Source organism: Orycteropus afer, unplaced genomic scaffold, assembly GCF_000298275.1.
Source record: "Orycteropus afer afer isolate SDZICR_OR568_19922 unplaced genomic scaffold, OryAfe1.0 scaffold00350, whole genome shotgun sequence".
Lineage (NCBI taxonomy): Eukaryota > Metazoa > Chordata > Mammalia > Tubulidentata > Orycteropodidae > Orycteropus > Orycteropus afer.
The window spans coordinates 1,062,075-1,076,812 of NW_006921937.1; positions in this window are offsets into that span (position 1 = coordinate 1,062,075).

Below are 14,738 nucleotides of genomic sequence, written 5' to 3' on the forward strand. Positions count from 1 at the left end.
ACCTTCCTTCTGAGGAGTGGCTGGTGGGTTTGAACCGCCAGCCTTCTGGTTAGCAGTCAAGTGCCTTAGCCACTATGCTACCAGAGCTCCCCCCATCCCATTAGCAGTGTATAAATATTCCAGTGTCTCCACACCCTTGCTAGCATTTGTTGTCTACTGTTTTCTTTTTTTTTAACTTTTGGAATGAGATTATATCTCATTGTTACTTTGATTTGCAACACTCTAATAGCTAATGAGCACAAGCATTTTTTCACATATTTCTTGGCTGCCTGAATGTCTTTTTTAGTGAAATGGAATCTTTTTTTTACATGATACTTTTCTACCTTTACTCAACTCTTTCTGTATTTCCCTCTGGAAATTGTTGAGTTTGACAAAAGAAAAAAAAAGTCAAAATTTTAAACTAAGACAGGATTAGTGTTACTGATTTCTCCCTTTTGCCATCTCTAATATGTCTAAGCATAGCACTGATATGTCTCACTCATCTCACTGTGGTCCTGGGATACGTAACATTCCAAAGCTGTCCTGTCTCAAAAATTAAAATATTTACTGTCTGGCTTCTCACAGAAAAGTTTGTTGAGCAAAAGTGTTAATTGACCACATAAACTTCCATGAGTTTGCTACACAAATCTAAAGTCACTCAATCTTGAACATTTGTCATTAGCTGTCCTCAACTTGGTTCAAGTTGCCCTCAGCTACTAACGACTCCATGCAAAATGAAACAAAACATTACCTGATCCCGTGCCATCCCCATGATCAGTTGTAAATCAGACTATTGTTCTCCATAGTGTTTTCATTGGCTGATATAGCAGAAATAGATTGCCAGACCTTTCTTCCTAGTCCATCTTGTTGTTGTTATTGTTAGGTGCCGTGGAGCCGTTTCCGACTCATAGCGACCCTATGCACAGCAGAATGAAGCACCACCCGATCCCGCACCAGCCCCATGATCCTTGCTATGCTTGAGCCCATTGTTGCAGCCACTGTGTCAATCGATCTCGTTGAAGGCCTTCCCCTCTTTCGTGGACTCTCCACCTTTCCAAGCATGACATCCTTCTCCAGGGAATTATCCCTTCTGACAACAAGACCAAAGTAGGTGAGACGAAGTCTGGCCATTCTCGCTTCCAAGGAGCATTTTGGCTGCACTTCCTCCCGGACAGATCTGTTACTTCTTTCTTTCAGCATTCTTTGCCAGCACCACAACTCAAAAGCATCAACTCTTCTTCGGTCTTCCTTAATTCATTGTCCAGCTCTCACATGCATAGGAGGCGATTGGAAATATCATGGCCTGTGTCAGGCCCATCTTAGTCCTCAGGAGACATCCTTGCCCCTCAGCACTTGAAAGAGTTCCTTCACAGCTGACCTGCCCAGTGCTACACGTCGTCTAATGTCCTGACTGCTGCTTCCATTGGCGTCGATTGTAGAACCAAGCAATGTGAATTCTTTGATAACCTCAATCTTTCCTCCATTTATCATGATGCTGCTTATTGGTCCAGTTGTGAGGATTTTTATTTTCTTTATATTGAGATGTAATCCATACTGCAGACTGTGTTCCTTAATCTTCATCAGTAAGTGCCTCAAGTCATCATCACTTTCAGCAAACAAAGTTGTATCATCTGCCTATCTCAGGTTGTTAATGATTCTTCCTCCAGTCCTGATGCCATGTTTTTCTTCATATAGTCCAGTTTCTCAGATTATTTTCTCAGCATATAGATTGAATAACTAGGGGAAAGGATACAACCCTTACACCCTCCCTTCTTGTAGTGTCCCCTTGTTCCGTTTGAACAACAGCCTCCTGGTCAAGGTACAGGTTCCTCATGAGCACAATTAAGTGTTCTGGAATTCCCATTCTTCTTAATGTTATCCATAATTTGTCATGATCCACACAATCAAATGCCTTTGCTTAGTCAATAAAACACAAGTAAACATCTTTCTGGTATTCTTTGCCTTCAGCCAAGATCTATCTGACAGCAGCTATGATATCCCTTATTCCACGTCCTCTTCTGAATCCAGCTTGCACCTCTGGAAGTTCTGTCAATATACTACTGCAACTATTTTTGAATTATCTTTAGTAAGATCTTACTTGTGTGCAATATTAATGATATTGTTTGATAATTTCCACATTCTATGGGATCACCTTTCTTTGGAATGGGTACAAATATGGATCTCTTCTAGTCAGTTGGCCAGGCACCTGTCTTCCAAATCTCTTGGCATAGCCAAGTGAGTGCCTCCAGTGCAGCATCCATTTGCTGAAATATCTCAATGGGTATTCTGTCAATTCCTGGAGCCTTGTTCTTCGCCAATTTCTTCATTGCAGCTTCAACTTCCTCCTTCAATACCATTGGTTCTAGATCATATGCCACCTCCTGAAATGGATGAAGATCGACCAGATCTTTTTGGTACAGTGACTCTGTGTATTCCTTCCATCTTCTTTTGATGTTTCCTGCATTGTTCAATATTTTGCCCATAGAATCTTTCAATATTGCAGCTGGAGGCTTAAATTTTTTCCGCAATTCCTTCATCTTGAGAAATGCGAGTGTGTTCTTCCCTTTTGGTTTTCTAACTCCAGGTCTTTGCACATTTCATTATAGTAATTGGCTTTGTCTGCTCGAGCTGCTCTTTGAAATCGTTGGTTCAATTCTTTTATCTTGTCATTTCTTCCATCTTAGGAAGCCTCTATAAAACCTGTTCAATGTATATAACAATGGGTTGGGTAGTGGCTGTGCATAAGGTGCATTGGCTACAAGTCAATCCTGGGTCTCTCACATTTGAGTTAAGAATTCTACTGACCTACCAATGGCCCCTGAACAAGCACTAAGGCCACAAAAATAACTTCTAACAGGGAGATAACAGAAGAAATCTCAGATTGTATTTATACTTCTATTTTTTTTGCTAATAATAAGGCTAAGAAATTAAGCCCCCAAACCTTTCTCCACCAGATTTCTTCTGCAGTGCCTGTAAATTTAGGTCATTTGCTTTCTTCTTGAGGTCCTCAAATTTTGCTGTTTCCTGACTTGACAGTAAGTGACTTTCCTTTTATTATCTATATGGCTGGGACTCTCTAACTCTATTTTCCTTGAGTATGCTTTATAGGTATTAGGGAAGTCACCATTTGCTTTCCTTAAAAATTACCCACCACCATATCTGATTAAAAGATCATCATTCTCAAAAATGTTGCTCCAGAGAAGGCTTTGCTTACACAATTAATTTGTCCAATTGTATCCTGGTATAAAGGAAGATAGATTCTTATGGAACATACACAAAAAACTATATTGCCTGAAAATAATAAGAAAGTAAAAATTTCTTAATTCTGAACATTGAGAATCAGATAATGTAAAATTGTTTCATTATAGCTTACAAAAGAGTTTACTTTTAGTGGGTTACAGATTTCTTAATATGAAAGAAAATAGGCTTTCTCATATATCATGGAAATAGAACAATAAAACAACCTCAACAATATGACAAACAAATAACCATAATAAAATTTGCCTCATGAGCCACTTAGTCCTATGTTACTGGATCTTGTTTAGCAGTCTGTTTTATGAAGTCACTAGTATCTGGACTAAAAATAGTCCTGGAAATTCTGAGTCACTTCACTGGTAGTATCTGAGAGTTTTCTAAGTGCTGTCGGCTTAGAACTGACATTGGAGCAAGAAGCCTGAGCGAAACTGTTTCTTGAAGTGTCAATAGTTTGATATGCCTGGAATGGGCCTGTTCCATCAGTCTCTAAGACTGTCTTTTTTGCTGAAGACAAAACTCTGCGCTGTAACTTGTAATGAAGTCTTTAGGCAAGCATCAGAATAAAGCAAAAACTACCCGTAGACATCAGAGAATTAATAACTGTGGTTAATTTATTGTTACAACCAATACTATCAGAATGGAAGAAAGTAAAATTCTCTATTGGGGAATAGTACTATTTTATGAGTTTTGATCCATGTTTTTCCTGAGAGTAAAAATTTATGATGGATAGCAAGGACACTGGTATATGTCCAGGGACTTCTCATCAAGTGTTATTGCTGCTGTTAGTTGCCACCAAGCTGATTCTGACTCATAGTGACCCCACGTGTGCACAGTAGAACTGCACACCCTAGAGTTTTCAAGGCTTTGAACCTTCAGTAGCAGATTATCAGAACTGTCCTCTGAGGTGCCTCTGGATGGGTTCAAACCATCAACCTTTCAGCCAATAGTTTAACTATTTCCACCACTCGGGGACTTCTTATAAAGCATGTAAGCTCTGAAATAGTTGTATTAATAACATTTCCCCTATGCAACGTAATCCTAGGGAAGAAAGAGCATCTCTTCTAACTTGAAACCTATTCCCACCCAACTCTTACAAAAAGAACACTTCAAACACACTTAATTATTTCTAGCACCTTTATTTTTATAAAGTGAGAAATCAAATCTCTGTGATTTTTTCCAGGGACCTTTTGAAATTACCTTAAGAAAGTTAATTTCAAAAAAGTTGTCAGAAGACATGTGGCACTTAATTAAGAAAGGATCATGGATTACTGAGAAACAATATTTGGTTGCCTACTTAATCAAAGTGACAAAAAAAGGATTTTAAAAGTGAACATAGAAGGTAACATGATTGTAAAGAACTTTAGTTCTTTCAAAAATGAGAATATTTTGCTTTTTTTTTCCTTAAATAATCAAGAACATAATAAAATCATAAGGCACAAAATATTATTCTGGCAAACCACAGAATCTGTTGCCTAGGTAGACTACACAGAAGGTAAAGAATAACCTTTCATATTGTAGCTGAAGGTATTAATCAGTGAACTGAAAAGTAAGCATTAAAACTGAGTAAGCTTTGCTAAAATTTAACTTATTTTATAGTCAACTAGTCACTCCACGAGAGAAAGACTGGGCAATCTACTTCCGTAAAGATTTACCAGCTCAGAAACCCAAAGAGGATTGCTATGAATTGGAATCCACTTGATGGCAGTGAGGGTTTTTTTTTTTTTTTTTTTTTTCATAGCCCCTTTTAAAATCCAGTATTAGAAATCAAGGAAAATGAAATCCACCTTCTCTTTTCTTTCATTATATTCTTTTGTTGTTGTTGTTATGTGCTATTCAATTGGCCCTGACTCATAGCGACCCCTCCTTGGGTTTCTGAGGCAGTATCACTATGAAAGCAGATTGTCCAACCTTCCTTCCAAGGAGTGGCTGCTAGGTTTGAACTGCCAGCCTTCTGGATAACAGTCAAGTGCCTTAGGCACTACAATACCAGAGCTCCTGTATTCTTTTAGGGTCTTTGAAATCATTTCAGGGAATGTGCAAAGTTAAGTGTTTTCCTAATAATATGGAAGTGTTATTTTTCCACTACATTCTAATTTTCTCACAAGTGTACAGTCAAGTTTTCCAGAATCTATGTGATGTGTGATATCACAACAGATCAAATACAGAAGCAGACATGAGGATTCAAGTATTTTCTGGTAAACCAAATAGTTAAGAGATTACCAAAAATGTGAAACAATGTCATTCTTCTAATAATACATACATATATATGTGGATTTGGAAAAAGCAGTTATTTCTTATTAAAAAAAAAACCACCCTGATATTTATGAGAAATATTTAACATAAATATTTAACATACAATGAGCTCATTATATTGCTGCTGTCCAATTATCCAAAATATAAAAATTTTCAAATTTTCTTACACAAACAAAAGCTTTTTGTAATCCCAAATAATTTTTAAGTATAAAGGAGCCCAGAAATAATGAAAAGTTTGGGAAATACTGCTTAGGGGGAAAAATAACCTGTTCCATTTCTTTGAAAAGCAAAAACATATCCAAAATTTTATTTATCATTATTGCTTCTACTAATAGCCTATTATAACTTTAAATTTCTGGAGAAAAATGGAGGTGTAGATGTAAAATGTTCAAGTCTACCATATGCAAGCATTTGAGCAAACTATCACGTGAGCATACATAATATAACTTTTATAGCAAAGCACATCTTGTTTACCTCTTCTTAAGGTGGCAAAATAAGCACATTCATTAACATAATTGAAAGATTTAGCCTTTCTAGAGCATAAATAATATTTAACAGTATCTAAATTTCAAACTGTGCTTCGCATTCCATGGCTTATATAAGGAAATACAAAATACAGTATTCTAATTGGTTTACCATTGAGGTCAGTTAAAGATGGGACAAAGCGAAGCATGATTTTTGACATTATTGGTTATATCAGTAACCTAGAATACATTGAGTGGCGAAAACATAATTACAAAGTGTGTGGTAGTGGAGAGGATCTCATGGCCAGTTCAAAAACAATGACATGATGGATATTTTTGGGAACAGGCTGTTAAAAATTACCTTCTTAGAGCATATAAGATCTCCTGGGGAGATCTGAAACTGTTTTGATAAGGTGTTGGATACAGACTCCATCATATGCACACTGCATTCTTAGCCTGAACACAAAGGAAAACATTTCTTTAATAATAGGGCTGGTTCCTAAGCAACTGGGTGTGAATCTGTGTGAAAGGTTATGCTGAGCCTTTACCGTTAGTTCATTTTACCTTAGGTCAGATGCCTCTTTTTGATTTTATATCCCACATCAAGACATAGTTGATTTTTTAAAACCAAAATTATTAAATTAGTCTCATTTACAAAAGATTTACCTTAATTACGTAAATTTGAGGGAGCTCTGGTGGCATACTGTCTATGGCACTTGACTGCTAACCAAAAGGCTGGTGGTTCAAACCCACCAGCCACTCCTTGGAAGGAAGATAGAGCAGTCTACTTCTGTAGTGATACTGCCTTGGAAACCCAAGGAGGGGTCGCTGTGATTTGGGTGCGACTCGACAGCACATAACAACAACAACATGTAAATTTGAATTCTTAAGCTATGTGTGATTTACCTATTTCTGTAAGATAGATTTTTTTTTTAAAAAAGGTATTTGATATTTGATTTCCTTATTTTCTGTGAATTTGCAAATATTTAATATATGTAAGCACTTTTTTGTCTCTATAAACCAATAAAGACAAAATTCTTTTAAATTAAGAGACTTTATAATATGGGGAGGAGCTCTAGTAGCATAGTGGCTAAAGCATTTGACTGCTAACCAGAAGGCTGGCGGTTCAAACCCACCAGCCACTCCTCGGAAGGAAGGTTGGGCAATCCTACTTCCGTAGTGATACTGCCTTGGAAACCCAAGCAGGGGTCACTATGAGTCGGGGCCGACTCGACAGCACATAACAACAACAACAACAACATAATATGGGGAAAAAAAAAAAAACCCACAAACTCACTGCCGTCAAGTCAGATCCAACTCATAGCGACCCCTCCTTGGGTTTCTGAGGCAGTATCACTACAGAAGTAGATTGCCCAACCTTCCTTCCAAGGAGTGACTGGTGGGTTTGAACTCCCAGCCTTCTTGTTAGCAGTCAAGTGCCTTAGGCACTACGCTACCAGAACTCCTTTGTAATATGAAGAAGCCCCCAAAATCTAGGTGCTTGGCATAAGGAAAGGCTTCTGCCCAGGATGTATGCTGGATTCCATTTTGTTGTTAATACTCATTCTGAGCTGACTCTCAAAAGTCAGCTACCCAAAATACTTCAGGAAGCCTTATAGCTCCCCTAAGTACTCCTCTCCTCCCCTCTCTTCCTTTCACAGCATGTTCTGAGGAAGAGTACTTACTCAGGCTGGCCCAAGATATGAATAGGTTAACAAGATGTTAACTGATTCTAACTTTCTAATAAACAAAACAATGCTTAAAGGGTCCTGTAATTGTCTTTTGACTCTTAAAACATAATTTTTTTTTTGTAAATGTAAACCAATCAGAATTTTTTCATTGTAGGTTCCTGAATTTTCTCTACCCTGTGTGGTGTAGTGCCTAAGGCATTTGACTGCTAACCAGAAGGCTGGCAATTCAAACCAACCAGCCACTCCTCGGAAGGAAGATTGGACAATCTACTTCTGTAGAGATACCACCTCAGAAACCCAAGGAAAGGTCACTATGAGTTGGGATCGATTGGATGGCAGTGAGTTTTTTTTTTTTTTTTGGTGAAAAATTCCTTTTACTGGAGGCTTTAGTGAATCCTAACTGATTGCTGCCATATCTAGATCACTCTATTCCTTCTATAAAACTCTGCTTTAATTTTAGCAGAGATTCTAGTTTGCTTTTTGGCAATAACCAAAATTATAAATATTCACTAAAGAAAGCAATTTTTTTTTACTCACAAAACAAAAGGTAAAAGTCTTTCTGAATTACAAACACATGATACAGATACTTAAAATACTTACAACTTTAGTTCTACAACTTCAGTCATAAATCAAGATTAAACGAACAAATTTTATTAAAAAGTTGCTTTTCCCAATGGGCGCAAAAGTCTCAGTAGATTTGACCTCAAAATACACACACACACACACACACACGCAATCAGTAGAGAAGGATAAAACGTAAAGAAACAGAGAGTAAGCTAAGTTAGTTTTCTTGCTACTTGGGATTTACTTCTGTGAGCCAAAGATGTGTTAGGATACCTCTGAGGTGTACTTCTCAAGCAATGCAATATCCCTGACTCTAAGATATAAAGCCATTGGGCATCTCAGAGGATAATTTTTAAAACTGCTAAAGTTTCAATTGTTTTAAAAAGGGCAGTCATACCTGTCAATCAAATATAAAATGAACTGTGTCAAAGATTTTTTTAAAATCCCATGAAACTGCTAAAAACCAAGGCAAGAACCCAAAGAGTAGACACAGATATGTTGTTGTTGCTAGGTGGCGTCGAGTTGGCTCTGACTCATAGCGACCCTATGTACAACTGAACGAGACACTGCCAGGTCCTGCACCAGCCACACAATGCTTGCTATCCCTAAGTCTAGTATTGCAGCCACTGTGTCAATACATCTTGTTGAGGACTTTCCCCTTTTTCAATGTAGCATCGGAAGGGAGATTGGGCAATCTATTTCTGTAGCGATATTGCCTTGGAAACCCAAGGAGGGGACACTATGAATCGTATCTAACTCGAGGGCAGTGAGTTTGGTTTGGTTTGGGCACTTTACCAAGCATGATATCCTTCTCCAGGAAATGGTCCCTTCTAACAACTTGACCAAAGTAGGTGAGACGAAGTCTGGCCATTCTCACTTCCAAGGAGCATTTTGGTTGCACTTCTTCCAGGACAGATTTGTTTGTTCTTCTGGCAGTCCATGGTACTTTCCATATTCTTCACCAACACCACAAATCAAAAGCATCAGCTCCTCTTCAGTCTTCTTTATTCATTGTCCAGCTTTCACATGCATGTGAGGAAATTAAAAACACCATAGCTTGGCTTCAGTCTTCTAAGAGACATCTTTGCTCAGCACTTTAAAGAGGTCTTCTGCAGCAGATTTGTCCAGTGCAATATGTTATCTGGTTTCTCAACTTGCAAAGTGATAGTGTCTCAGAAACCCAAGGAGGGGTTGCTATGAATTGGATCTGACTCCACGGCAGTGAGTTTGGTTTTTGGTTTTTGCTTCCATTGGTGTTGATTGTGGAACCAAGTAATAAAATCTTCAACAACTTCAATCTTCTCTCCATTTATCATGATCGTGATGTCCAGTTGTGAGGACTTTTGTTATCATTACGTTCAGGTGTAATCCTTACTGCAAACTGTAGTCTTTAATCTTCATCAGTAAGTGTGCCAGCTCATCTTCACTTTCAGCAAGCAAGGTTTGTCTCTGCATATCACAGTTTGTTAATGAGTCTTCCTTCAATCCTGATGCCATGTTCTTCTTCATATAGTCCAGCTTCTTGGATTATTTGCTCATCATACAGATTGAATAAATAGGGTGAAAGGATACATCCCTGATGCCTCCCCCTTCTTGATTTTAAACCATGCAGTATCCCATTGTTCTGTTCTAAAAACAGCCTTCTGGTCTATGCATAGGTTCCTCATGAGCACAATTAAGTGTTCTGGAATTCCCATTCTTCTCAATGTTATCCAAAATTTGCTATGATATACACAATCAAATGCTTTTGCATGGTTAATAAAACACAAATAAACATCTCTCTGGTATTCTTTGCTTTCAGCCAAGATTCATCTAACATCAGCAATGATATTTCTTATTCTACGTCCTCTTCTGAATCCAGCTTGCATTTCTGGAAGTTCTCTGTCAATATGCTGCTGCAATTATTTTTTAATTATCTTCAGCAAGATTTTACTTGTGTGTGATATTAATGGTATTGTTTGATCATTTCCACATTCTGGTGGATCATCTTTCTTTGGAAAGGGTACAGATATGAATCTCTTGCAGGAAATTGGTCAAGTAGCTGTCTTCCAAATTTTTTGGCATAGACAAGTGAGTGTCTCCAGCATGGCATCTGTTTGTTGAAACATCTCTATGGTGATTCCATCAATTCCTGGAGCCTCGTTCTTCGCCAGTTTCTTCAGTGCAGCTTTGACTTCTTCCTTCAATACCATTGGTTCTTGATCATATGTTCTGGTGGTACAGTGCCTAGGGCATTTGACTGCTAAACAGAAGGCTAGAGGTTCAAACCCAGCAGTCACTCCTCAGAAGGAAGATGAGGCAATATACTTCCATAGTGACACTGCCTCAGAAACCCAGAGGGGTTGCTATGAGTCAAAATTAACTCGATGGCAGTGAGTTTGGTTTTGGTTTGAAATAGATGAACATCGACCAATTATTTTTGGTACAATGACTGTGTATTCTTTCCATCTTCTTTTGATATTTCCTGCATCATTCAATATTTTGCCCATAGAATCTCTCAATATTGCAACTTGAGGCTTGATTTTTTTTCCTTCTGTTCTTTCAGCTTGAGAAATGTCAAAGGTGTTCTTCCTTGTAGTTTTCTAACTCCAGGTCTTTGCATATTTAATTGTAATAATTGACTTTATCTTCTTGAGCTACCCCTTGAAATCTGTTCAGCTCTTTTATCTTGTCATTTCTTCCATTTGCTTTAGCTACTTTCCATTGAAGGGCAAGTTTCAGTCTTTTCTGATACCCATTTTGTTTTTTTCTTCCTTTCCTGTCTTTTCAATGACCTTTTGTGTTCTTCATGGATGATGTTCTTCATGTCATCCCAAAATTCCTCTGGTTTTTGGTCATTGGTGTTCAATGCATCAAACCTATTCTTTAGATGGTCTCTAAATTCTGGAGGGATATAATCAAGGTCATATTTTGCCTCTTGTGGACTTTTTTTTAAATTGTCTTCAGCTTCAACTTTAACTTGCGTATGAGCAGTTGATGGTCTGTTCCACAGTCAGCTCCTGGCCTTGTTTTGGCTGAAGATATTGAGCTTCTCCATAGCCTCTTGCCACAGATGTAGCCAATCGGATTCCTGTGTACTCCATCTGGTGAAGTCCACGTGTATAGCTACCATATGAGTTGTTGACAAAAGGTATTTACAATTAATAAGTAATTGGTTTTGCAAAATTCTAGCATGTGATCTCTAGCATTATTTCTATCACCAAGGCCACATCTTCTAACTACTAGTGATTCTTTGTTTCCCGCTTTTGCATTCTAATCACCAGTAATAATCAATGCATCTTGATTGCATGTTTGGTCAATTTCAGACTGCAGAAGTTGGTAAAAATCTTCAATTTCCTCATCTTTGGCTTTGGTGGTTAGTGCATAATAATTTGAATAATTAACTGGTCTTCCTTGCAGGCATATGCATGTTATACTATCACTGACAGCTTTGTACTTCAGAATAGATCTTGAAATGATCTTTGTGAGGATGAATGCCATACCATTTCTCTTAAATTTGTCATTCCCGGCATAGTAGATCATATGATCGTCTGATTCAAAATGGCCAAAACCAGTCAATTTCAGCTCACTAATGCCTAGGGTGGAGCTCTGGTAGCATAGTGGCTAAAGCACTTGACTGCTAACCAGAAGGCTGGTGGTTCAAACCCACCAGCCACTCCTCGGAAGGAAGGTTGGGCAATCCTACTTCCGTAGTGATACTGCCTCGGAAACCCAAGGAGGGGTCGCTATGAGTCGGGGCCGACTCGATGGCACATAACAACAACAACAACAACAAATGCCTAGGGTATCAATTTTTATGCATTCCATTTCAGTTTTGACAACTTCCAATTTTCCTTGATTCATATTTTGTACATTTTGTGTTCCAATTATTAATGGGTGTTTGCAGCGCTTTCATCCCATTTTGAGTCATGCCACATCAGTAAATGTAGGTCCTGAAAGCTTTACTCCATCCACATCATTAAGGTCAACTCTACTTTGAGAAGGCAGCTCTTCCCCAGTCCTATTTTGAGTGCCTTCCAACCTGTGGGGCTTATCATCCGGCACCGTATCAGACAATGTTTCAGTGCTATTCATAATGATTTCCAGTAATATATCAGACAGTATTTCACTGCTATTCATAAAGTTTTCACTGGCCAATTGTTCAAGAAGTGGATGGCCCCTTTCTTGTTCTGAGTCTGTCTTAGTCTGGAAGCTTCCCTGAAACCTGTCTACCATGGGACCCTGCTGATATTTAAAATACTGGTTGTATAGCCTCCAGCCTCGCAACATGCAAGCCAACACAGTATAACAAACTGACAGACAAGTAATGGAGAAAAACTTGTAGCAAAATTTTTATGATCTCCAGTGGTCAGGATATAAAGGCTAGGTCAGCAGCAACCTGGCATTGTTGTGTGCCATGGAGTCAATTCTGACTCATAGTGACCCTATAGAACAGAGTAAAACTGCCCCATAAGGGTTTGAAGTCTGTAATCTTTACAAGAGCAGATTGCCAGCTCTTTTTTTCCCCTAGGATCCACTGGTGAGATCAAACTGCTGACCATTCAGTTCACAGCTGAGCACTTGACCATTGCACCACCAAGGCTCCTACCTGGGTATAGAGATGTTTTTGTTTGGTTTTGTTTTTTAGCAAGGGTAGTGTTTAGAAAACTGTAAAATGTCTGTTTGAATGGAATGATAGATATTGGGTACATGATTTAAGTTCTGGTACTGTACTTTAAAAGCATTTTGTTTATTCAAGTCATCTTATGGTGATAGAATGTCAAGAATAATACGTTTTTCTCTTTGTAGAAAGTGGGGGTGTTATTAGGAAGTTTTTTATTTACTTAAAACCAAAGTAGATCACTTTAATGTTGTGATTTAGATAATTTTTATTTGGTAATTAGTTTCCTATTCTTGTTAAAAAGGGTTGAAATACCTAATTAAAGCTTCAATGTTGCAGTCTTTAATATTATTTTTGTTTTCACATTTTCCTCCAGCTCATGGCATTTTCGGCGGTTTGGAGATTATTGAAACTTAGTTAACATGGCTATTTTTAAGTTTTTGGAATCTTTTTCTCCAACCAGTTATGGTTTAGAGAAAAAAAAACTCTGAGGAGAAATTTTGTAATTGATCTCCATTAATTAAGGAAATAAAGAAAAAAAAAGTGATGAGATAACAGGTGGTGTCTTGGAAAAGATTCTCATTAATCTCAATTTTGAGAGAAAGGAAACAATAAAAAGTTTGTATTAGTTTTATCAGCTACTTTCACAATCAACTTTGTCTTCAAACACCTAGAACTCGTTTTCAGCTCTTGTCTTCCTTCCTGCAAACTGAATTTTAAGAATATTTTCTGGAAGTACCAAAGGCATGTATTAAGGCATTTTTAACATTTTCTTCTGACAAAAATGAATAACTCACCCCTGGTTCTGTCAAAAAATTCATAAATACGATATACATCTTCCTTCCAAATCCCTTATCTAAATATTGCTAGAATCTTGCAGGAAATCAGTTACATTTTAGAAAAACATAAAAAAGAATGGTTTACTTTAGTTGTAAATCTGGTAGAAATCCTAAGGAGATAAACAGCAAATTTTAAAGCTAACTATAACCTGATTCTCTCACTTGTGCTAACAACCCTGGGTTAGAGGGATAAACAATTAACTATGAAATGAAACAGTATAAAACTATTGCTGAAGAGGAATACAAGGTAAGTCTTTCAGTAAGCCAGAAAAAAAAAAAAAAAAAAAAAAAGGATCTGTTAATCCAAATGAGGGAGGAGAAGAGATCTTTTGGGAGGGTTTCACAGAATGGGGCAAAAGATTGGGATCTTTAGGGATGACAATGACAGTGATTAATTTAATTAACTAGATACATTTTAAGCTGTATAGTGATAGTTTAGGGCCTCAATGAGAGTGTTGTTGTTGTTGTTATGTGCCAGAGTTGGCCCCGACTTGTAGTGACCCCTCCTTGGGTTGCCAAGGCAGTATCACTACGGAAATAGATTGCCCAACCTTCCTTCGGAGGAGTGGCTGGTGGTTTTGAATCACCAGCCTTCTGCTTAGCAGTCAAGTACCTTAGGCACTATGCTACCTTTGGAAATGCAAGTTGAATCCAGGTTAAGTCAAGTCTTCAATTACACTCAGGAAACAAGCAGTAATTATATAAATCTTAGCAGATGTTGATTGGCAAAAACTACCCAACAAAAACCAGTGTCCTCTCCTCACCCTATATCCTTCGTTCATTCCTCTATTCTCTCAACCCAGTATTATCATACTCTCTCAATTTAATTGCCCTCTTACAATCCTACCTTTCATATGTAACAATTGGAAAGATACACAATATTTCAATTATAGCAACAGCATACTTTTTCTAAAAAGAAAGAAAATGGTATTTTGAGGTTAGTGATAATTATGTCAAGGAGCTCTGGTAGTGGTTGTTGTTGTTGTTATGTGCCGTCGAGTAAGCCCTGACTCATAGCGACCCCTCCTTGGGTTTCCGAGGCAGTATCACTACGGAAGTAGGATTGCCCAACCTTCCTTCCGAGGAGTGGCTG